Genomic DNA, 26,398 nt, shown 5'->3' on the forward strand with positions numbered 1-26,398 from the left:
ACATGGGTTCGTGCCCCGGTCCGGGAAGATCCCACATGCCGTGGAGCTGCTGGGCCCGTGAGCCATGGCCACTGAGCCTGTGCGTCCGGAGGCTGTGCTCCGCAATGGGAGAGGCCACAACAGTGAGAGGCCCGCGTAGCACAAAAAAAAAAAAAAAAAAAAAAAAGCAAGCATTGATCATGTGATTTTGTAAGACATATTACACATACAAGACTGTGTTCACTTCCTGTGCATTATTTGTTTTAACAACACTGCAACTAAGCAGCTGTGACTAAAAAAAATGGGTTAAAAAATATTCTTTCCAGGGTAGTTCTTTTGATATCACAGGAGGACACCAATTATGGCAGAATCTTTCCAAGGGCATTACTAGGTGCTGGCTGATGCCTAAACCAAAGCATTACCCCCAATTAGTAACAATACTTTCTCATGAAAGTGATAAAATGGAACTTCTAATTGGGCCCAGACTTAAGGAGGTGGGTACCTAGTATGACTACATCACATGCTTTATGCTGAGCTGTCATTTTCCTTTCTGAAAGGTCACAGAGACAAGGACTTGTGTTACATGCACAAATGAATGGTGTTGAAAAATGAAGGTATCAAAAGAATTCTGTTTGTTTGCTACTAAGCAATATGATTTAGTGGCCCTCGGCAGCACATTCAAATAGCATCAGAGAAATGATGAGAAATGAGAAAAATAGTCAATCTAAGTATTAGGCAGAGGTGGAGGGATATTCAGAATTGAATCTGGGGGTGAGTAATTTCTTATCTCCTAATTATTTACAAGAATGGTAGTGCTTGCATAAATGGAGAAATCATTTCACAGAAGAGGAATCAGAGGCCAGAAGAGGTGACAGGGCTTGCCTAATTTTATTAAGCTAAGAGACACAAAGGCAGAATGACATCTCAGAATCTCTGCCTCAAAGTTCAAGCCCTTTCAAAACCCAAAACACTGTATTTGCTTCCAAAACGAACACTGGTCATTCAAAAAATTTGGGGTTAATACAATTCTCTGCAGAAGCTGTTCCAGCAATAATTTGAGGCTGGCAAAGTTGATTAGGTTAAGAATTAGAATGCTGTGGGTGGTAAAAAGCAAGAACAACAGTAGCACAAAAATATCATGTATTTTCATAGCACATAAAGCACCTGGGGAATATTATATTTTCACATTTATCTCATTTACCTATGTTATAAAAGATAAAAATGGTTTTCCATTATCAAAAACTTTCAGGTATAATTATCATCATGAGCCCTGGTTTATGTATGATTATTGTGCTAAATATTCTTAATACTGAAGGACACTAGACAAACTGTGAATTTTTCCCTACATATGTGAGAAATAGGCTATGCAAGGAGATACTAAAAAATGTTTACTTTCTGAACATTTGGAACTGACCATTTATTCATTTATAAATATTGAGAATCTATTTTGTGCTAGATATTGTTCTTAATTTTCCATAGGAAAAAATGAAAATATTATGCAGTTTTTGACCGAGACACCCACATATACAATAAAAATCAATTTTATTACAACTGGGATGTTTTCTGATTTAAATAATATTTAGGTAAACAAATACCTTAAACAATGGGAGGTGTCTTAAATGTCATCTAATCTAGCATTTCCCAAGTGTGGTTGATCATCACAATTGTCTGTAAAGTTCGTGAAAAATACAAACTATAGAATTTCACGCAAGACCTTTTAAATCAGACTATTCATTGGTAGATTCAGGGTAATCTGCATTTTGCAAATGTTCCCAGCTTCATTCTCCTGATCAAGCGGGTTTGGGAAACTTACTGATTCTTGCCTCATTTCCTTATTCTAGCGATGAGGGAACTGAAACTAAGGAATGACTTGCCCAAGGAATTTGTTGTTTGGTGACAGAACTGAGATTAGAATGCAGAATTCCTGATTCTTGGGTATTTTTTTTCCATTCCCTCACCCCAACAGTCCCTTTTTTTTTTTTTTTTTTTTTTTTCTTTTTGCAGTACATGGACCTCTCACTATTGTGGCCTCTCCATTGTGGAGCACAGGCTCCGGACGCGCAGGCTCAGCGGCCATGGCTCATGGGCCCAGCCGCTCCGTGGCATGTGGGATCTTCCCAGACCGGGGAACGAACCCGTGTCCCCTGCATCGGCAGGCAGACTCTCAACCACTGCACCACCAGGGAAGCCCCCAACAGTCCCTTTTAAACTTCCTGCCCTTTTTCAATCACTGAGTAACCATATTTAGTCTCTATAGATCTGTGAAAAAATGAGAGCAAAGGAAAGGTAAAAAACAAAAATACAAACAAAAAAATAAACAAAACCCTAAAAACAACAAACAAAACCAAACACCCTGACACACACACACAGGAATCTGAACTTAAGTAGTCTGATTCAATAGTGTGTTCTTCTGTACCGCACTGGGTTGTGCTAGAGTACCTATTTGGGGGTGTTGCTCAGCCCTGTCCTCTAGCATCTACCCAGCCTTCCACCACCTTCCCCAACCTTCAGAGGTGCCCTCTGTCCATTGTGTGTCATTGAATCCTCATCCCTGGCCATCATTGGCTGTGGGGCGGTAAGGGGAGCTCACTGAGAAAGTGACATGTAACCAAAACCTTGAAAGATGTGAGGGGGTTAGTCATGTGCACGAGAAGCATGTTCCAGGCAGAGGGAATGGCCAACGTTAGGGCCCTGAGGCAGGAGTGTTCCCAGGGGCTGTTCCTGGAATTGCTAGGGGGTCAGTGGGGATGGAGTAGTGCTGGCAAGTACAGGATTAGTAGCAGAGAAATGGAGGGCCAGGAGGTGGTACCGTGGGGAGGTGGAGGGAAGGATGGATCCAGGGCAGCTCAAGGCTTTCTGGCTTTTACTCTGAGAGTGAAATGGGGTCCACCACGGGAGCTTGAGCTCAGAATTGACACAGCTTCTGTTTCAGTAGCCTCATCCTGGCTTCTGATTGGGAAGAGACCACAGGGGAGGCCAGGATGGAGGCAGGTGGAAAGCTCGTCTTCTTGGCAAGAGGAGATGTTGGCTCAGACTCAGGTGGTGCTGGTGAGTAGGCATCAGATCCAGGTTGGGTTTCTTTTGAAGGAGAGTCAACAGGATTTCCTGACAGAATGGGTGGAGGGGGTAAGGAATGAGGGAGGTAAGGATAACCTCAAGGTTTCTAGCCCACACAACCAGAAGAGGACATTACTATCTATCACTTATATGAGAAAGCCTGTGGCTAGAGAAGACTTCTGGGGGAAAAGGATGAGCTTAATTTGTCCATATTGACTTTGAGAGGTCAGTACCAAGTGGGCTTCTCATGCAGGAGGTTGGACATATAATATTGGAATGGAAGCTCCCAGAAGACTTTCTGGCCTCCCATGGAAAACTGGTAGTATTCTTATTATCACCTACCACAGATGATTATGTGGATATTAAACACAATAATACATGTAAAACACAGTAACTGGTACATAACAGAACTCAGCACATTTCAATTCCCTTCTGTTTCCTGTTTTTATTTTCAAATATTTATTTCTCTATTGACTATAAGATTAAGTCTAGCAGACATAGAGAACAGACTTGAGGACACGGGGAGGGGGAAGGGTACACTGGGAATAAGTGAGAGAGTGGCATGGACATATATATACTACCAAATGTATAATAGCTAGCTAGTGGGAGGCAGCTGCATAGCACAGGGAGATCAGTTCTGTGCTTTGTGACCACCTAGAGGGGTGGGATAGGGAGGGTGGGAGGGAGACGCAAGAGGGAGGGGATATGGGGATGTATGTATACGTATAGCTGACTCTCTGTTATAAAGCAGAAACTAACATACCATTGTAAAGCAATTATACTCCAATAAAGATGTTAAAAAATAAAATAAAATTAAATTAAGATAAAAAAAGATTAAGTCTACCTCTGTGTGAAAAAATCAATTTTCTGCAAGACGTAATAAAAACAATGCTCTACATTTTGGCAGTCCTTTCTAAAATATAGTGAAAATAATCACCTGATGAAATATTAATAATGCCACTCAATAAGTCATAAAGCAGAACTTTCAGGGAGCAAGGTAAATTTTCGTTGGGGCACGAGCTGAAAGATCTAAAGTAAAAACAAAAACAGAACTGGAATAAATCCACAGACCTAAAAAGTCACTCAGGGCTCTCAAATCCCCCTCGATTTTTAGCAATGATTAATTGCCCTTCGGTATAAAGAAGATGCAGAAATGTGGGAGAGATGATCATTTAACCACAGGTCCTCGTGCACTGCTGAGGAAGCACAGAGGGGAGCTCTGGAAATTCTAGAAAGAATTCTTTGAAGTCTACAGTTGTATCTTTAAAATGAGTTTCTTGATTTATAAACGCCTCTTCAACTAAACACAGTTTAAAATAGAAACCCCATAAGTTCAAACCCTGTTTTATAGATGAGGTCAATGAGTACTAGTGACGGTGACCTGTTTTATCTGAGGTCACAGTTAGTAGATAACAAAGCCAGAGCTAGACCATAGGCCTCCTAACTTTCAGTATAGTTGTCCTTCCACTCAAATAGTTTCACTTAATTTTTCTTTTCTTTTTTTTTTTTTACCCAATTACCTCTTTTACCAAATAAGCAGCATAAGTTTTTGAAATCTCAAGTTTTCTTGTAAAATGTTACTCACATTTATAGTCCATAACACTATGTGCTTGTTTGAAGACCAAAAGTTAAACTACCTACAAACCTCCTGATCCTCTCACCCCTGCAGGACTTAGAGTAAGAATCAATTTCACAACAAGGTCTACAATTATTCTGCTACTTCCCATATGTCTGAGGCAGCCTAGATCAAATAAAAAGCAAAAAAAGTAAGACTAGCCAGTTGCCACTTCCTTTGCAAACCTCTTTGCTGATTGATTCCTCATTTGTGTGTAAGAAACTTCAAAGCAGGGCTGGATGCATGGGCGTGCCCACCTGGGCAGCTCCATGCTCAGAACAGCCCTGTGCTGCTTAATGCTTTTATATTTGAGCCAGTGTTCTGTGGGTACAGTCCAACAGGATAATAGAGCACATGTGTGATTGGGGGTACCTGAATAATATGCCTGTCCCCAGACATCCCTTGCTGCCTCATCTGCATATAACATGCGTGAATGTGAATTCTGGTAGACCCACAATTCCTGGGAGGTCAGTGAGATTTGCTGAGTATGCTATGTCTATGGCTGACAGTCGCAAGAGGCCATGCTTTCCATGGGAACCAGAATTTGGTTCCAACTTTGCAAGAAGACATTGGTGTTCTAAGAAACACAGATGACCAAGAAACCCTATCATATCCTTTATTTCTTGCATGTTTTCCATTGTATTAGCCAGCTGCTTATACTGAAGATGATACATAAAAAGGAAGAGAAAGGAAGGGCAATCATAGTTCTTTTTCTCCTTTACTCATCAGAAAGCCAAAGGGAGACTATCGGTACATATTGGTACACATATCAATAAGTGAAATAAAAATGGTAGACTAAGTTTTGTGTAGTGTTTCCATTGTTCTGGTAAGAATGATGTATGTATGCATGATCTATGACATACAAACTGCATGATTTTGGTGATTCTGCATGAAAGTTAGATATTCTTATATTTTTATTGCACAATATAAAGATGAATGGTTAAATTCATTCTAATAATTTAAACTTTTGCTTTTCTTTACCTGGAACTACATTGAATAGCAGCCAATAAAAAATGCTACAAGTTGAGAGAGAGATGGTGGAAGAAAAGAAATGGTTTTAGATTTGTGTACATGTAACAACCCTCTGTCCTGCTTTTTGCACAAAGGGCCTGCCCTTTCATTTTGTCCTGAGCCCTGCTAATTACGTAGTCATTAACATTCACCCTGTTGTAATGAACTGGCACAGACTGTAGCAAGAGCTTCAAGCCTTATTAAATTTCAGTTGAAGCACTGTATATAGAATTTTGGAACGGGACCACCTACTTCTGAAAATCCTGGTGTAAATGTGAACTAAATTAATCTAGTCTCCGTTTTTCTCAAATGCCTCAATGTCTTCTTCTTTACCAGTTGACTACTTGAACATTTGATCAAAGGTCCTACCTCAAGCCAACTTACCTCCGAAGTCCCTCAGTGTTTAATTTAATTTCTAATTTAATTTCATTTCTATCTTCCATTTGGAATTTCATTGCCTTCAAGGTCAAATCCTCAACCGGGGAAGAGAGAAAAGTCAGTGATAAAAGTGATTTCCTTTAAAGTGTATGTAGACACCTGACACTTTCAAGGGATATTTACATTTTAAAGATGCACTTTATACTGTCTAGATGACTTTAATGTGTAAGAAACAATGCTTCTAAGGGAGAAATCTTTCTATTACTCTCTGTTAAGAAGGCCCTTCTACCCCAATCCACTTGATATAATGAGTCTTAACCTATTTCTGAACAAGTGCACATTTTGTTTTTAGTTGAAGTATAGTGCTGCAAATACTATGTAAGTTAAGGTATACAATATAGTGATACACAATTTTTAAAGGTTATACTCCATTTATAGTTATTGTAAAATATTTATCCTCCCCATGTTGTACAATCTATCCTTGAAGCTTATTTTACACCTAAGTTTGTACCTCTTAATCCTTCACCCCTCTATATCCCCTCCCCACTTCCCTCTCCCCACTGCTAACCACTAGTTTGTTCTCTATATCTGTGAATCTGCTTCTTTTTTGTTATATTCACTAGTTTGTTGTATTTTTAAGATTTCATATATAAGTGATATCATACAGTATTTGTCTTTCTCTGACTTATTTCACTTAGCATAATGCCTTCCAAGTCCATCCATGTTGCTGCAAATGGCAAGATTTCATTTTTTATGGCTGAGTAGTATTCCACGTTGTATATGTGCGTATATATAATATATATACGCACATATACACCCATATACCACATCTTCTTTATCCATTCATCTCTTGATGGACACCTAGGTTGTTTCTATATCTTGGCTATTGCAAATAATGCTGCTATGAACACTGGGGTGCATGTATCTTTTTTGAATTAGTGTTTTTGGGGGTATTTTTTTTTTTTTTTTTGTGGCATGCAGGCCTCTCACTGCCATGGTCCCCCCCACCGTGGAGCACAGGCTCTGGACGCCCAGGCCCAGCAGCCACGGCTCACGGGCCCAGCCACTCTGCGGCACACAGGAACCCCCCAGACCGGGGCACGAACCTGCGCCCCCTGCATCGGCAGACAGACCCCCAACCACTGTGCCACCAGGGAAGCCCGGGTATTTTTGATATATACCCAGGAATTGAATTGCTGGGTCATGTGGTAGTTCTATGTTTAGTCTTTTGAGAAATCTCCACACTGTTTTCCACAGTGGCTGCACCAATTTACATTCCCAGCAGCAGTGTACAAGGATTTCTTTTTCTCCACATCCTCGCCAACATTTGTTATTTGTGTTCTTTTTGATGATAGCCATTCTGACAGGTGTGAGGTGCTATCACATTGTGGTTTTGATTTGCATTTTCCTGATGATTAGCGATGTGGAGTATCTTTTCCTGTGCCTGTTGGCCATCTGCATGTCCTCTTTGGAAAAATGTCTATTCATTCCTTCTACCCATTTTTTAATCAGGTTGCTTGTTTTTGCACACAATTTTTTTTAAATGAGGTAATATGTGCTCAGAGATACCCAAATTTTCCTAATCAATTGAAAAAGGCTTCACAGTCATGAAACACACAGGCTTATTTCATGTCTCTTTAAAGCTCACCACAAAGAAATACACTTTAAGATGTGTAGTGCTAATTGGAAACTTAGCCTCTATTTTATTGTCTTTTAAAATTTGACCTGTATTCTTTCCATCCTATCCTCATATCTCAGTTTATCTGTGGCAGCTTCGCAGCTTCAAGAGTTTGGTTAGAGGACACTCTGTGCTGAAATGTACAGGTACTGCCCCCCACCTGACTCACTTCTCTACAGACGGAATGATTTGGGCTCCCTGGTAAACACAGGGTATGTAATGACTCACTGATAGCTCAGCTGTTGCCCTGTTATAAAAGACTGACTACTTACAACTGTTAGAGCACGATTTAGTGATACATGTTAACCCATGTGGCTGAAGACTAAAAGACCTTTTCCCTATGGCAGATTTCTTACAAGAAGTTTCACCACCCAAGAATAAATTGGAGACTGTGATATTTACTGTCAGTGACTTAAGTGGGAACTCCCAACGTCTTGGATTTACACAGCCTTTCTTTCCTAAAATCTCAAAACTTAATATGTTTATAAATAGTTTTCTAAAAAAACAACAAACAACTCCCCTCCCCAAACCCACTAGACTATGATAATCTCTTTGGTCCTACTGAATCCCCATTGCTTTCTCTTCGTTCACTGGTCTGGCAGGCTTCTAAATCCTTTTCAATTTTCCCCCCTCTGGATGAACTTAATGGAACATAATAAGAACAGCCTCATTTATTGAGTGCTGGCTATACACCAGGCATTGTTTTAAGCACCTTACATGGAGTGTTTCATTGAAAATTCACAATAACCCTATGAGGGAGGTACTGTTATTAGCGCCATTTTACAGATGAGAAAACTGAGATGCAGAGATGGTAAGAAAATGACCAAATTATTATTGCTGGTGAGTGAAGGTACCAGCTTTATTTATATCAGACCTAGACAGTCTGATCTCAGCCATGCACTCAACCACTATTTTACCTCTTGGTGTTTGCCTCAAGCCAAATATACAGATTTATTTTTCATCAAATTCATTTCCATCCACCTACCTAATTCCTTTATATCAGGCTGACTGTAAGGATTTCAAAGCCTACCATGTCCCAGAAACTATAAATAAATGACTTCATTTAGATATTATCATTATTTCATTTTTATAGATGCCAAAATAGAGACACAGAAATTAAATTACTTGGCCAAGGTCACAGCAAATACTGGAGTTAGGATTTAAATCTAGTTCTTTTTTATCACTGTGCGACATTTTACTCTTCTGTGTTAGATTTAGTTTTCCTAATTCTTAAAAATCACTTTTCCATGCCAAAGTATAGAAGAGCTTTTGACTTTTTCTTTTCTTTCTTTCTTTCTCTCTCTCTCTCTCTTCCTTCCTTCTTTCATTCATTCATTCATTTAGCTGATGATTAGTTCAACTGTTAGAGCTAAAATTTTAGTAGCCAGGGACGCAAGTCTTAGTTCCAACCCTCAGATATGTCAGTTGGCAACACTGGTTCCACGGCCACAAATTGTAAATTTGTTTCCAAGCACCACTTCCCAATGCATGCTGAGAATCACCAGTCAGTGAACTATGCACTTTTAAACATGGACTGGACTTTATCATTCATAAAATCTAATTTCTTTATTTCATAGATAAGAAAGGCACAGAGAGGTTAGGTGTCACACCTGAGATCACACAGCAGTTTAGTAGCAGAGATGGGACAATAATTTAGATTTCCTGACATGAAAACTGGGGTTTTCTTCCCATACAAAGGCAGCCTAACTGGTTATTTTTCACAGTGTCTTAAAATAAATTCATACATTCAACAAAGACTGAGGGGATACTACGTGCCAGACACTGTTCCAGGTACTAGGAATGGGATTGTAAAGAAAAAAGAAAAATTCCTGCCCTTAAGGAGCTTTACCACCTGGCATTGTAATGGTACAACGTAATGCATCTATACTTAAGTTACTTTGAATTTAATCACTTAAAAAAAAAGTGATTATTTAAGAAGCATTGGCTTGAAATACAGATGGTCCAAAGCCATAAGAGATGGTAGAGCCTATTGTTATATCTACTGTTTTGTATATATAATCAAAGTCCGGTCATTACACATAAATAGGGGTGGTGTGGGTTTTGCAGCATCGACAGAGAGATGGAGAAGATAAGGTGCCTGCCCTCAAGGAGTTTAAAGAAGAAACATGAGTAACGTCGATTAGAGGAGAGGGTTTCCCCTAAAATTAAACCTCTGTAAGCAAATTCTGTACCATTCCAAAATTATCTTTTACTCCGTAACAATTAAAAATCACCCTCTATAGCTGCTGAGAATTACAGCTATACTTAAGCAAATAATCTGAAATCCCAAAACCCCAGTTAAATTTTCTGAAATTGATCTATTTAAAGTCTTTTTAAACGTTGAATACCTTATTTTGTGTCAACTTGTCCAGTGGCAGAGAGATAACAATTAAAAAAATGTAAATTTGCCTTGAAATCAACATACAACCAACCTCTTTCTCTTGTCAATAATAATGATAACGAAGTGAAAAAACTGAGCTCTTGGTCACAAAGGCTGGCTGCATTTGCCAATAGTCTGAAAAGAAACGGCCACCCTAAAGCTATTTCAATAATGGAAAACAAAAGCAGTGCACTTTAAAGTTCTATACTAAGCCTATTCTTTAATTACAATATTTTGCAATGTCAATCACACCATTATCTGCAGTAACCAGGAATTAAAAAATATATAATACAGTTATGTTTCAATCACAAACTAGGCTTTAGTTGTCTTCCAAGATATTAAATGCTTCGGTCCAATTCTCCCACTTAATAAGTATGTTGAGTAGATGTGGCTGATATCATATTACCTTGAAGTCTCTGACATGGAGGGTCAATACTAAAACATCTTGATTAAATTCCAGCAACAGTAAGACATGAGAAGCTGATATATAATTTATCGTTACCAATTCATAACTGTCTTTGCTCCTAAGCCAGCATACGTGCTGAGCTGCTGAGAACGCACTATTCACAAGTATTTTCATCTCTCATGCATTCTTTATTCACCCTTCTGAGGGGTAAACATACAAGAATTCACACTCAGAAAACATCCTGAATGGCAACTTTTGGAGAAAAATCTAAAGGGTTATCAATTGTAGTTGAACTAACTTTTATCATTCGTTCCTACATTGCTCACGGTGCCTTTAAAAGGAGACCCAGCAAGGGAAATATATCTCGGGAGCAAGCCTGGCTAATCTACGTGGAACCATGCTGCAACTGTCGAGTGCCCAAATAATGCAGTTTGCTGTAACTTAATTTCTACAGTTCCCTCATGGTTCACACTGGGCAGCAGATTCAGTAGAAGTAAATTATGTACTTACTTACCATGGCCAATGCCACCCCAGTCAAACGTCTGCTAAAATAGAAGGCAATGATGCTAATTTTTATGGTAATTAAGTGATACGCTCAATTCCAGAGGCAAAGGCAGTGAACAGAAAGACAGGGAGCCTCTTTTTATTTCCTTTACCTCCATCACAGATAGAGAGTATGTAGGGCCATCTCTAGAAAATGCTGTGTCTTCAGCACAGTTCTATGTCCTTTTCCTGTATACCTCCTTTTTAAAAAGTTATTTTATTGAAGTATAGCTGATTTACAATGCTGTATTACAACATACAACTATACAGTGTTGTATAGTTTCTGCTGCACAGCAAAGTGATTCAGTTACACGTTCTCCAAAGAAGACATAATACAGATGGCCAATAGACACATGAAAAGATGCTCATCATCACTAATTATTAGAAAAATGCAAATCAAAACTACAATGAGGTACCACCTCACATTGGTCAGAATGGCCATCATTTAAAAAGTCTACAAATAACAAATGCTGGAGAGAGTGTGGAAAAAAGGGAACCCTCCTATGTTGTTGGTGGGAATGTAAATTGGTACAGCCACTATGGAGAACAGTACAGAGGTTCCTCAAAAATATAAAAATAGAGTTGCCATATGATCCAGCAACCCCACTCTTAGGAATATATCTTGTATAACTCTTTACCAATTTTGTATCTTTTTCTCAGATACCATTTTCAAGTGTCCCTTCATTAAAACTCCTATACCTGACAAGTAGCAGGCCAAGAAAGCCTCGTTGTCCATACAGACTTGAGACACTCTTCTCTCACTGAGACGCATCCAGAGGCGTGGCCATCAAAAGCTCATTCTGCTCCCTCAGGTGGTGCCAGCATGGACTGGTGAAAAAACCCAGCCAACCGAAATAAAAATGGAAAGGCACTGAAAACTCAATTGCCAATGGAACCATGGCCCAGATAAGTAGGCCAGGACTTCATACCAAACTCCAGCAGTGTGACTACTGTTACAGTGAAATACTTAAATAGGATCCAAAATCTCCTAATTTAACAGACAAAATGTCCAGGATACAATAAAAAACCACCTGTCATACCAAAATTCAAGAGAAGTCACAACTTAAGTAAGAATAACCTACTGAGATGAGTCAGATGGCTGAATTATCTAACAAGAATTTTAAACAGCCATCAGGTCAATGTTTCAACAATCAACTACAAATTCTTTTGGAACATATGAAACAAAAGAAACTTCAGCAGAGAAACAGACGTCATAATGAAGGACCAAACAGAAATTAACAGAATTGAAAAATACAATAACAGAAATAGTAGAAGAAAACAACTTGGTGGGTGGACTGAAAACAGGGGTGGAGCAGACAAAAGATGTATCATTGAATTCATCCCATCTGAACAACAGGGAGAAAACAGAATATTTTAAAGATAAATAGAAAGTTCAGGGGTGTGCAAGGCAATAACAAAAGATCCAAATTTCACTTCATTGGAATCCCAAAAAAAGAAAAAGTGGGCCTGAGAGAATATTCAAAGAAATAGTGGCTGAACGCTTCTCAAATTTGGTAAAATACACACATCTGCAGACTCAAGGAGCTGAGGAAAATCCAAACAGGATAAACCCAAAGAAGTAGACACCAACACATTATAATAAAACTTGTGAAAATAAAAGACAAAGAAAATATCTGAAAGCAGCCAAAGAGAAACAAGCATTTCTATGGAGGAACACCAATGTGAGTAACAGAAGACTTCTCACTTCAAACTCTGGAGGCCAGAAGGAAGAGGTAAAGCATTTTTCAAATGACAAAAGAAAATAACTGTCAGTTGCAAGTTTAATATTCATCAAAATGATCCTTCAGGAACGAAGAAGAAATGAAAACTTTGAATGGAAAGGAAATTTTAAAAAAAAGAAAGACTCATGGAACATAAGGAAAGGAACAAGGAAACAAACAGAAAGACAGGTATATGTAATCTTTTAATTTAAAGAGTTTCATAAAATATATTTGATGATTAAAAAAACAGAATGCAATCCAGTACTTAAGACAATGGTATCTAAAAGTTTGGAAGGTAAAGAGATCTAATGGCTATGGTTTCCAAATTTTACTTAATATGATAAATGTTGGTATTAATACACTGAGATAGAAACATATGTATGTTGTAACACACAGAGCAGCCACTATGAAAACTATGCAAAAAGATATACTCAAAACCACTAGAGAAAATATTTTTAAATCTTATATCTAATAAGAGATTTATATTTGGAACATGGAAAGAACTGCCACAACTCAACAATGACAAAAAACTAACAACCCAATTAAAAAATGGTCAAGGACTTGAACAGACATTTCTCCAAAGTATATATGCAAATGGATAGTAAACACATAAAAAGATGATCAACATTACTAATCATTAGGGAAATGCAAGTAAAAGCCACAGTGAGATATCACTTCACATCTCCATTATAAACAAAAGAAAGCAAAACAAAATCCCAGAAAATGACAAATGTTGGCAATAATGTGGAGAAATTGGAACTGTTGTGCATGGTTGGTGGGACTCAATAGTGAAAAACCAAGAGATTTGATTTAAAATGGGCAGAAGAACTGAATATACATTTTTCCAAAGAAGACATACAGATGGTCAACAGGCACATGAAAAAGGTGCTCAACATCACTAATCATCAGGGAAATGCAAATAAAACCAAAATGAGATACCACCTCAAATCTGTTAGAATGGCAATCATGAAAATACAAGAGATAAGTGTTGGTGAAGATATGGAGAAAAGGGAACCTTTGCGCACTGTTGATGGAAATATAAATTGATGCAGTTGTTATGGAAACAGTATGGAGATTCTTAAAAATATTAAACACAGAACTTCCATATGATCCAGGAGTCCCACTTCTGGATATATATCCAAAGAAATGAAAGTAGGATCACAAAGAGATATCTGCACTCCCAAGTTCACTGCAGCATAATTCACAATAATCATAATATGGAAACTACCTAAGTGTCCATCAATGGATGAATGGATACACACACACACACACACACAGAATATTATTCAATCATGAGAAAGAAGAAAATCTTGCCACCAGTAAAAACATGGATGGACCTTGGGGACATCGTGCTAAGTGAAAGAAGTCAGACAGAGAAAGATAAGTACTACATGATGTCATGTATATGTGGAATCTAAAATAACTGAACTCACAGAAACAGAGAGTAGATTAGTAGTTGCCAAGGGCTGAAGGGTGGGGGAAATGGGGAGATGTTGGTCAAAGAGACCAAACCTCCACTTAAAAGATGAGTAAGTTCTGGGCATCTAATATACAGTATGATTATTATTGTCAATAATACTGTGTTGCATATTTGAAAGTTGCTAAGAGAGTAGATCTTAAATGTGCTTACCACAAAAAAGAAATGGTAATAATGTGACAAGATAGAAGTGTCAGTTAATGTTATGCTGGTAACCATTCTGTAATATATAAGTGTATCAAATCAACCCATTGTAGAACTTAAATTTACACAATGTTATATGTTGGAATAAAGTTGGAAACAAAATAACATAAAATGGTGCAGCCACTGCGGAAAACAGTATGGTGGCTCCTCAAAAACTTAAAGATTGAATTACCATGTGATCCAGTAATTCTACTTTAAGTATATACCCAAAAGAATTGAAAGCAGGGACTCAAAGAGATATTTATACACCTATGTTCACAGCAGCATTACTCACAAAAGCCAAAAGGTGGAAATAACCCACAGATTTATTAAAAATGAATGAATAAACAAAAGTGGTATACATAGAATGGAATATTATTCAGCCTTATGAAATCCTGATGCATGCTATAACATGGGTACACCTAGAAAACATTATGTTAAGTGAAATAAGCCAGACACAAAATGACACATATTGCATGATTCCACTTATAGGAGGTTCCTAGAACAAGCAAATTCACAGAGAGAGAAAGAATAGTGTTACCAGGGATTGGGAGCAGAGAGGAAGGGAGAGTTTAATAGACACAGAATTTCAGTTTCAGATAATGAAAAAGTTCTGGACAAGACAGTGATGATGGTTCCACAACAATGTGAATGTACTTAATGCCACTGAATTGTATACACTTAAAAGTGGTTAAAATGGTGAATGTTATATACATTTTATCACAATAAAAAAATTATAAATAAATCAAGAAAAACTCAAAACTATTTGAGTAATACACAGAAAGGCAAGAAAAGATAAACAGAAGAACAAGAACTAGAGGAAACAAACTGAAAACAAATAATGAAATGGCCAATTTATACACTAACATTTCAGCAAGTATCTTAAATATACATGGTCCAATACACCAATTAAAAGACATAGATTGGCAGAGTGAATGAATACATGGCCCAACTAAATGCCCTTTGCAAGAAACCCACTTCAAATTCAACAGAAAAAGTACAGCATGCAAACATTAATTTTAAAAAACAGGTGTGGCTACACTGATACAGATAAAGTAGACGTCAGAAAAAGGACTATTACTAGAGAAAAAAAGAGACATAACACAATGGTACAAAGACCAATCTGATAGGAAGACATAAAAATCCTAATCCTATATCTGTACTCAACAAATAGAGCTTGAAAACATGAGCCTGAATACATGAAATGGAAACGATGTTACTGTAAAGAAAAATACTGAAATCCACATTATGGTTGAGGACTTCAATATCCTCCTCTTAAAAACTGATAAAATGACTAGACAGAAAATCAGCAAAGTTATAGAAGATCTGAACAACACAGTCAACTAACTGAACCACACTGACATACGAGAACACTACACCCAACAATAGCAGAGTACACAGTTTTTTTTCTCCAAACGCCCACTGAACCTTCACCAAGACTCACCAGCTCCTAAGCCATAAAACAAACCTCAACAAAATTAAAAGTACTGAACTCATACATAATGTGTTCTCTGACTATATGGAATCAAACTAGAGATTAGTAATAGAAAGCTAACAAAATTTCTAAATATGTCAATATTAAAATACAGACTTCTAGGGCTTCCCTGGTGGCACAGTGGTTAAGAATCGGCCTGCCATGCAGGGGACACGGGTTCGAGCCCTAGTCTGGGAAGATCCCACATGTCGCAGAGCAACTAAGCCTGTGCACCACAACTAACAAGCCTGCACTCTAGAGACAGCGAGCCACAACTACTGAAGCCTGTGTGCCTAGAGCCAGTGCTCTGCAACAAGAGAAGCCACCGCAATGAGAAGACCGCGCCGCAACGAAGAGTAGCCCCTGCTCACCACAACTAGAGAAAGTCTCCGCACAACAAAGACCCAGCGCAGCCAAAAATAAATAAAATAAATTTAAAAAAAATACAGAATTCTAAGTAATCCATGTGTCAAAGAGCAAGTCTCAAAGAAATTTTAAAAAATATCAGAATGAATAAAAATGAAAACTTAAAATACACGGATGCAGTTAAAGCCATGTTCAGAGAGAAATTTCTATTTCCTCACTAGAAATGAAGAAAGGTCTCAAATCAGTAATCTAAGTTCCCACATGAGAAACTAGAAAAAGACGAGCAAAATAAACCCAAAGCAGAAATAGAGAAACAGTGAAACAGAATGCTTGTTCTTTGGGGAAAAAAAAAAATCAGCACTTAGAAAGCTTTAACAAGACTGACAAAGATAAAGAGAGGATGCACATCACCAATTTTGGAAATGAAACAAGGAATATCATTATAGATTCTGCAACTGTTAAAAACATAATAAAAGAATACAATGAAAAATTTTATGCTAAAAAATTTGTGAGCTTGGAAAGATAGGACCAATTCCTTGAAAACCACAAGCTAACAAAACAACTAAGAGGGGACAAATAATATGAATAGCCCTATAACCATCAAAGGAATTCAGTTCATAATCTAAAACTACTAAAAAAGAAATCACCAAACCCAGATAGATTCCTTGGAGAATTATACCAAACATTTAAAGACTTACTATAACCAATTTTCACAGTCTTTTCTAGAAAACAGAAACACAAGGAAGAAGTCTCAACTCATTTTATAATACCAAAACCAAAACAAAAAAACATAAAATAATAAAACTTCAGACAACTATCCCTCATGAATATAAATGTAAAAGTCCTCAACAAAATAGTAGTAAATTGAATCCTACAATGTATAAACAGAATTATACACCATGACCAATTGTGCAAGCTTGGCTCAACATTCTAAAATCAGTCAATGTAATACAATGCATGAAAAAGTGAAAGAAAAATATCACATGATTATATCAATTAATACAGAAAAATCATTTAACAAAATCCAACATACATTTATGATAATGACTCTCTGCAAGCTAGGGATAAAGGGAAATTACCTCCACCTGATAAAGAGCACCTAGAAAAAACTACAGCTAATATCATACTTAAATATCCTACTTAAATACTGACTGCTTTCCCCTCAGATCAGAACAAGGCAAGGATATCTGTCTTCACCACTCTCTAACTGACATAGTATTGGAAGTTTTAGCCACTGCATTAAGGCAGGAAAAAGAAATAAACAGCATACAGATTGGAAAAGAAGAGATAAAATCATTCTATTTAAATATGTTACGATTGTATTATATATGGAAGATTCCAAAGACTCTACAAAAAACTCCCAGAACCAATAAGTGACTTCAGCAATTTTGCAGAAAACAAGGTCAAGCCACAATGACCAAACACATTTCAATATACTAACAAGGAACATGTGGAAACAAAAACACAATGCCATTTAAAACTACTGCAAATAAAATAACTAAGAAAGTACATGCAAAATCTATATGTTGAAAATGACAAAATACTGATGAAGATATCAAAGATGATCAAAATAAATGGAAATACAATAAATGCTGGAGAGGGTGTGGAGAAAAGGGAACACTCTTGCACTGCTGGTGGGAATGTAAATTGGTACAGCCACTATGGAGAACAGTATGGAGGTTCCTTAAAAAACTACAAATAGAACTACCATATGACCCTGCAATCCCACTACTGGGCATATACCCTGAGAAAACCATAATTCAAAAAGAGTCATGTACCAAAATGTTCATTGCAGCTCTATTTACGATAGCCAGGACATGGAAGCAACCTAAGTGTCCATCAACGGATGAATGGATAAAGAAGATGTGGCACATATATACAATGGAATATTACTCAGCCATAAAAAGCAATGAAACTGAGTTATTTGTAATGAGGTGGATAGACCTGGAGTCTGTCATACAGAGTGAAGTAAGTCAGAAGGAGAAAAACAAATACCGTATGCTAACACATATATATGGAATCTAAGAAAAAAATGTCATGAAGAGATTAGTGGTAGGACAGGAATAAAACACAGACCTACTAGAGCATGGACTTGAGGATATGGGGAGGGGGAAGGGTAAACTGTGACGAAGTGAGAGAGTGGCAGGGACATATATACACTACCAAATGTAAATTAGATAGCTAGTGGGAAGCTGCTGCATAGCACAGGGAGATCACCTCTGTGCTTTGTGACCACCTAGAGGGGTGGGATAAGGAGGGTGGGAGGGAGGGTGACGCAAGAGGGAAGAGATATGGGAACATATGTATACGTATAACTGATTCATTTTGTTGTAAAGGAGAAACTAACACACTATTGTAAAACAGTTATACTCCAATAAAGATGATAAAAAAAAAATACAGTGAAATTCTATGCAGCTGTTAAAAATGAGTGAGGTAGATCTATATGTCCTGGACTTTAACAGGTGAAATCTTAATGTAAAAATAATAGTAAATATATATATATATATATATATATATATATATATATATATATATATATATAAATGGAAATACATACTGCCTTCATGGACTGGAAGACTCAACATAGTAAAGATGTCAATTCTGCCCAAACTGATCTATAGGCTTAACGCAATTCCAATTAAAATCTTGACCAGGTCTTTTATAGACATAGAGAAGCTTTGTCTAAAGTTTATATGGAAAGAAAAAAGACCCCAGAATAGCTAAAATAATCATGACAAAGAGAAATAAAAATGAGAAATCAATACAATCATACAGAGGCTTAGTATATGGCTGCAGTAAAGACACTGGTGTTGGTGGAGGTATAGAAAATTCTATGGGTCAGAAGACAGAATCCAAAAACAGACCCACACAAATATGCTCAACTGGCTTTTGACAAAGGTGCAAGAGCAATTCAGTGAAGGAAGGGATAGTCTTTCAACAAATAGTGTTGGAGCAATCGAACATTATAGGCAAAAACTGAAATCTAAGAAAAAAACTCGACCTAAACCTCACACCTTAGAAAAAAAATGAATCCAGAATGAATCATGAACTCAAGTATAAAATGCAAAACTATAGAACTTGCAGGAAAAAAACAAACAGAAAAAAATCACTGGGATCTAGGACTAAACAGAGTTATTGGACTTGACACTAAAGCATGACCCATAAAAGAAAAAAATACTGACTTCATCAAAATGAAAAGCTATTGCTTTTGTTTTGATATTGAGCTCCATGAGTTGTTTGTATATTTTGGAGATTAATCCTTTGTCTGCTGTTTCATTTGCAAATATTTTCTCTCATTCTGAGGGTTATCTTTTCATCTTATTTATGGTTTCCTTTGCTGTACAAAAAATTTTAAGTTTAATTAGGTTCCATTTGTTTATTTTTGTTTTTATTTTCATTACTCTAGGAGGTGGGTCAAAAAAGATCTTTCTGTGGTTTATGCCCAAGAGTGTTTTTCCTATGCTTTCCTCCAAGAGTTTCATAGTGTTCAGTCTTCCATTTAGGTCTTTAGTCCATCTGGAGTTTATTTTTGTATACAGTCTTAGGAAGTGTAATAATTTCATTCTTTTACACATAGCTGTCCAGTTTTCCCAGCACCACTTATTGAAGAGGCTGTCTTTTCTTCAGCGTATGTTCTTGCCTCCTTTGTCGTAACTAAATGTCCATCCACAGATGATCGGATAAAGAAGATGTGGCACATATATACAAAGGAATGTTACTCAGCCATAAAAAGAAACGAAATTGAGTTATTTGTAGAGAGGCGGATGGGCCTAGAGTCTGTCATACAGAGTGAAGTAAGTCAGAAAGAGAAAAACAAATACCGTACACTAACGCGTATATGTGGAATAGAAAAAAATGGTACTGACGAACCTAGTGGCAGGGCAGGGATAAAGACGCAGACAAAGAGAATGGACTTGAGGACATGGAGAGGGGGAAGGGGAAGCTGGGACGAAGTGAGAGAGTGGCATGTACATATATACACTACCAAATGTAAAATAGCTAGCTAGTGGGAAGCAGCCACATAGCACAGGGAGATCAGCTCGGTGCTTTGTGACCACCTAGAGGGGTGGGATAGGAAGGGTGGGAGGGAGGCTCAAGAGGGAGGGGATATGGGGATATATGTATGCATATGGCTGGTTCACTTCGTTGTACAACAGAAACTAGCACAGCGTTGTGAAGGAATTATACTTCAATAAAGATGTGTGTGTGTATATATATATATACATATATATATGTATTTACATATATATATAAACTATTGTTTTGTGAACATCCATGGAAAGAGGATGAAAAGCTACAGAGCAGGAGAAAATATTAGCAAGTCACACATACAACAAAGGACTAGTAATTAGGGTAAGGAACTCTCAGATTCAATAGTAAAAAACAAACAATTAAATTAGAAAATGTACAAAAGCCTTGAGTAGACATTTCCTCAGAGAGGGTATACATACAGACAGTAAGTAAGTACATAAAAAAAGATGTTCAACATCATTGGCCAGAGAAATCCAAATTAAAATCATAACATAAATACATACCTATGAGAATGGCTAAAAGAAATGATAGTGAAAACACCAAATGCTGATGACAATGCAGAGAAAATGGACCGCTCATGTATGGCTGGTAGGAATGTAAAATGACATAGCCACTCTGGCAAACAGTTTGGCAGTTTCTTATAAAACTAAACATGCAATTACAATATGACTCAGAAATTGCATCCATGGATGTTTACTGCAGAAAAATGAAAAATTATGTTTACACAAGAAACCAGTACTTATGTTTATAGCAGCTTTATTCATAATAGCCAAAACCTGGAAAAAGACCAGATGTTCAAGAGAAGAACTGTTAAATCTACATACAATGGAATTCCACTCTGCAATTTAAAACAAACAAAAACGAACTAGGGATACAACCAAGGGCTTGGATTAATCTCTAAGGAATTATGTGAGTGAAAAGAGCCAATCCTAAAAACGTTACATACCATTTACAAATGATGTCATTTATACAACATTTTTTTCTTTTTTTTTTTTTCTTTTTTTTGTGGTAAGCAGGCCTCTCACCGCTGTGGCCTCTCCCGCCACGGAGCACAGGCTCCGGACACGCAGGCTCAGTGGCCATGGCTCATGGGCCCAGCCGCTCCGCGGCATGTGGGATACTCCCACATCGGGGCACGAACCCGTGTCCCCTGCATCGGCAGACAGATTCTCAACCACTGCGCCACCAGGGAAGCCCCCTATACAACATTTTTGAAATGACAAAATTATGGAGGCAGAGAACAGATTAGTGCCAGCCAGAGTTAGGGACTGAGGGTGGGGTGGTAGGATGGGAAGGCTGGTGCTGGAGGGAGGTGGGTGTGCCCATGAAAGGGTCTCACTAGGGTTCCTTGTGGCAGTGGAACTGGTCCTGACAGTGATGGTAAATACGTGAACCTAAATACATGTTATAAAATTGCGTACAACTAAGAACACTCCTCCCTCAGTATCCAAGGGAGGGGGATTGGTTCTAGGATCCCATGTGGATACCAAAATGCATGTTTGCTCATGTCCCAATGTCGCCCCTTCCCCTCTGTATCTGAAGAATCTGCACGTATGGGTTAAATCAACCTCAGATAAACATAGTACACAATCCGAGGTTGGTTGAACCTGCGGATGTGGAACCCACAGATACAGAGAGTCCACTGCACATATGCACACACCTACACACACACAGATTCCTACAAATGAGTACAGTAAAACCGTGGAATTCTAACAAGAGTGGTGTATTTTTATCAATGCCAATATCCTGGTTGTAATTTACTATAGTTTTTCAAAATGTAACTACTGGAAGAAACTGGGTAAAGTATATGCAGTATCTATGATTTCTTAAAACTGCATGTGAACCTACAATTATCTCCATAAGAATTTCAAAAAAGCAATAAACTCACTTTACCTTTTTGTTTTTTAAACATCTTTATTGGAGTATAATTGCTTTACAATGTTGTGTTAGTTGCTGCTGTATAACGAATCAGCTAAATGTATACATATACCCCCATATCCCTTCCCTCTTGCATCTCCCTCCCACCCTCCCTATACCACCTCTCTAGGAGGACACAAAGCACCAAGCTGATCTCCCTGTGCTATGTGGCTGCTTCCCACTAGCTATCTGTTTTACATTTGGTAGTGTATATATGATGTCCATGCCACTCTCTCACTTCGTCCCAGCTTACCCTTCCCCCGCCGTGTCCTCAAGTCCATTCTCTACATCTGCGTCTTTATTCCTGTCCTGCCCCTAGGTTCTTCAGTACTTTTTTTCTTTTTGATTACATACATATGTGTTAGCATACAGTATTTGTTTTTCTCTGACTTACTTCACTCTGTATGAAAGTCTCTAGGTCCATCCATCTCACTACAAATAACTCAAATTCGTTTCTTTTTATGGCTGAGTAATATTCCATTGTATATATGTGCCACATCTTCTTTATCCATTCATCTGTTGATGGACACTTAGGTTGCTTCCATGTCCTGGCTATTGTAAATAGTGCTGCAATGAACATCATGGTACATGACTCTTTGAATTATGTTTTTTTCCGGTTATATGCCCAGTAGTGGGATTGCTGGGTCAGATGGTAGTTCTATTTGTAGTTTTTTGAGGAACCTCCATACTATTCTCCATAGTGGCTGTATCAATATACATTGCCACCAACAGTGCAAGAGGGTTCCCTTTTCTCCACACCCTCTCCAGCATTTATTGTTTGTAGATTTTTTGATGATGGTCATTCTGACTGGTGTGAGGTGATACCTCAATGCGGTTTTGATTTGCATTTCTCTAATGATTAGTGATATTGAGCATCCTTTCATGTGTTTGTCGGCAATCTATATCTTCTTTGGAGAAATGTCTATTTAGGTCTTCTGCCCATTTTTGGATTGGGTTGTTTGTTTTTTTGATATTGAGCTGCATGTGCTGCTTGTATATTTTGGAGATTAAACCTTTGGCAGTTGCTTCATTTGCAAATATTTTCTCCCATTCTGAAGATTGTCTTTTCTTCTTCTTTATGTTTTCCTTTGCTGTGCAAAAGCTTTTAAGTTTCATTATGTCCCATTTGTTTATTTTTGTTTTCATTTCCATTTTTCTAGGAGGTGGGTCAAAAAGGATCTTGCTGTGATTTATGTCATAGTGTTCTGCCTATGTTTTCCTCTAAGAGAATAAACTCCCTTTAAATTTAAGGTTCAGTGAAAATCATAATATTCATGAAAGATAACACAAAACAGAACAACTTATATTTCCAACATAGTATATACTAAGCTCATCAGAAAATCACTCTATATGATTTACATTTTAATTTCTTTCTTGGATAAGAATTTTGCAGTAAAACACATGTAACATAAAATCATCATTTCCAACCATTTTTAACTATACAATTCATCGGCATTAACTACATTCACAGTGTTGTACAACCATCACCACTCTTCATTTCCAGAACATTTTCATGATCCCAAACAGAAATTCTGTACCCATTAAACAGTAACTCCACATTCCTCCTCTCCTCAGTCCCTGGTAACCACTCTTCTACTTTGTCTCTATGAATTTGCTTATTTTAGTTATCTCCTATAGGTGAAACATATAATATTTGTCCTATTGTGTCTGGCTTATTTTATTTAGAATATTTTCAAGGTCCATCCATGTTGTAGCATGTATCAGAATTTCATTCCATTTTAAAGCTGGGTAATGTCCCAATGCGGGGATAAACCACATTATGTTTATCTAATCACCTGTTCAAGGACACATGGGTTGATTATGCCTGTTGGTTACTGTGACTAATGCTGCTAGGAACACTGATGTACAAGTACCTCTTTAAGGCCCTGCTTTCAATTCTTCTGAGTATGTACCTAGAATGGATTTGCTGGATCATGTGATAGTTCTGTTGAACTTTCTGAGGAACCATCATACTGTTTGCCACAGTGACTGATCTAAACTCCCACCAGCTATACACAAGAGGTCCAATTTCTCCACATCCTCAACAAACAACACACTTGTTATTTTTATTTTTTTTAACAGCCAACATAATGGTTATGAAGTAGTACCTCACTGTGGCTTTGGTATGCATTTCCGTAATGTGGATAATAATTTTAGAAAGACACATTTATTTAAGCATGAAAAGAACACAACCTGTTCCACCCTTTATGACCCCCAAAATATATTACTATGAATCTTACGGAATAAACGTCCATATGTTAGTTATACTCAAGGAAGATAACCTCATATGGCATATACAGCAAGTTAAAAGTATCTGTTGTTGCGGTTATCATGTGTAATCATTCACATATAATTGTGAATGTACTTTAAAAACTCCAGGTCCTTCAATGCCCTGATCTCAGCTCTCAAAGGAAAGTTTCATGTTTCCCTGAAAAATAAACTAAAGCTCAATTTGCTAAACTCCCAGGTGTATTTTTCAATTCAAAATGTTATTTGTCAAAATAAATGCATCATTAGTGTTTCCCTTGTATGAATTATACAACACTTGGATGGGCAGAGTACTGAGTCGAGTTCCAGGCTTTATTCTTCTGTAATTGTCCCACTGTAAACCAGTCACTTCAAGCTTTACGAGACACAGTTGTCATGGGTGAAGAGAATCTGAGCTTAGGAATCAGAACTTGAGGCAAGTCCCTGTTCCACGCAAACATTTATAGTCTCAGAATTTTTATCTATAAAATGTGAAAATAATCCACTCACTGTGCCCGACACTCACCTCTTTGTCAGAACCCAGTAAGGTATTGCAGGAGACAAGGATGCAGGCAGACTGCTGGGAACCATTGCAAAGGCCTGGGCATCAGGGGATGATGGTTTAGAGCAGGCTGGTGGCTGGGCAAGGGGGAAGAAATGGTGAGCTTCTACACATATTTTCAAGGCAAAGCCAATAGGATTTGCTGTTTGACTGAATGTTGGGCATGAAAGAAAAGAGTGGAGAAAGTCTCCAAGGTTTTGGGCCTTAGAAATTATTCAATCCATTCATCTGCTGATGGACATTTAGGTTGTTTCCATGTCTTGGCTACTGTGAATAGTGTGGTATATACATACAATGGAATACTACTCACTCATAAAAAAGAATGAAATAATGCCATTTGCAACAACATGGATGGACCTAGAGATTATCATACTAAGTGAAGTCAGAGAGAAAGACAATATATATCACTTATATGTGGAATCTAAAATATGACACAAATGATCTTATCTACAAAACAGAAACAGACTCACAGACATAGAGACAGACTTGTGGTTGCCAAGTGGGAGAGATGGATTGGGAGTTTGGGATTAGCAGATGCAAGCAATTATACAGAGAATGGATAAACAACAAGGTCCTACTGTATAGCACAGGGAAATATATTCAATATCCTGTAATAAACCATACCGCTAAAGAAAAAAAAGAAGACTTAATAGCCAGTTATAAGTTCTGGGGATGTAATGTACAACATGAGGACTACAGATAACAAAGATGTTTTGTATATTTGAAAGTAGCTAAGAAAGTAGATCTTAAATGTCCTCATCACAGGATGTAACTATGTGAGGTGATGGATGTTAACTAAACTTATTGTGGTAATCATTTCACAATGTATACAGTTCTCAGATCATTGTTTTACACTTTAAACTTATACAGTGTTATATGTCAATCATATCTCAATAAAACTGGGAAACAAACAAACAAACAAAAAAGAAATGATTTGGTCCACTTACTTTGATGAAGACTGAGTTTGAAAAAGTTTTGGGTGTTAGGGAAGCTCAAATGTTAGGTTTGGACAAGTTTATAAAATGTCTACTAGACATGCAAATAAGTATGGTGAGTAAGACACCTGATTTGTGTTTTATAAAAATTCTTAGGGAAGAGTGAGACTGGACCTAGGGACCAGACAGAAGTTACTGCTATGGTCTGAGCAAGTATGAGTTAGGGTGTGAACTAATTCAGTGGTGGCGGGGAAGGACTGAGGAAGGGATTTAAAGTATTATAGGGACTTCCCTGGTGGCGCAGTGGTTAAGAATCCACCTGCCAATGCAGGGGACACAGGTTCAGGCCCTGGTCCAGGAAGATAGCACATGCGGCAGAGCAACTAAGCCCATGCGCCACAAATACTGAGCCTGCGATCTAGAGCCTGTGAGCCACA

At 37.7% G+C, this 26,398-nt stretch overlaps 1 protein-coding gene across 6 annotated transcripts in view; it reads right to left on the minus strand.

The window, feature by feature from the left end:
- Positions 1–26,398, minus strand: part of DLGAP1 (DLG associated protein 1) — an 858,632-nt gene that overhangs the window by 564,348 nt on the left and 267,886 nt on the right. The window lies entirely within an intron of this gene.

This window comes from Kogia breviceps, chromosome 15 (genome assembly GCF_026419965.1).
Source record: "Kogia breviceps isolate mKogBre1 chromosome 15, mKogBre1 haplotype 1, whole genome shotgun sequence".
Taxonomy (NCBI): Eukaryota; Metazoa; Chordata; class Mammalia; order Artiodactyla; family Physeteridae; genus Kogia; species Kogia breviceps.